Source organism: Pteropus alecto, unplaced genomic scaffold (assembly GCF_000325575.1).
Source record: "Pteropus alecto unplaced genomic scaffold, ASM32557v1 scaffold25, whole genome shotgun sequence".
NCBI lineage: Eukaryota > Metazoa > Chordata > Mammalia > Chiroptera > Pteropodidae > Pteropus > Pteropus alecto.
In genome coordinates, this window is record NW_006441955.1 from 94103 (window position 1) to 94499 (window position 397).

The 397-nt window shown below is 32.2% G+C and overlaps 1 protein-coding gene across 1 annotated transcript in view; it reads right to left on the reverse strand.

Moving 5' to 3' along the window:
* Window positions 1-397, reverse strand: part of TESK2 (testis associated actin remodelling kinase 2) — a 107513-nt gene that overhangs the window by 75447 nt on the left and 31669 nt on the right. The gene's annotated exons all lie outside the window — the stretch shown is intronic.

The window sequence follows — 397 nt, forward strand, 5'->3', positions numbered from 1 at the left end:
CTATTTAAGGCAAATAAAAGTCCTTAAGTTACCTGCCTAATTTATATTTCCCACAGCAGAAGTCAAATATTTCCTTTTACTGCCATGGGTATACTTTTTATTTAACCTGACCTTTAAAGCTCTATAATCATCTGTACTTTGTAATCAAAGATAAAAACCATCACTTAGCTCAGTACTATATTTATTAGATCAGAGGTTGACAATTTTTTTTGGTAAAGATATTAGATAGTAAATATCTTAGACTTTGAGAGCCATATGGTCACTGTTGTAACTACTCAACTCTCTCATTGTAACACAAAAGCAGTCATAGAATATAAATTAACAAATGGGTGTGGATGTGTTCCACTAAAACTTTATTTAAAAAAACAAGTGGCAGGCTGGATTTGGTCCAAGGGCT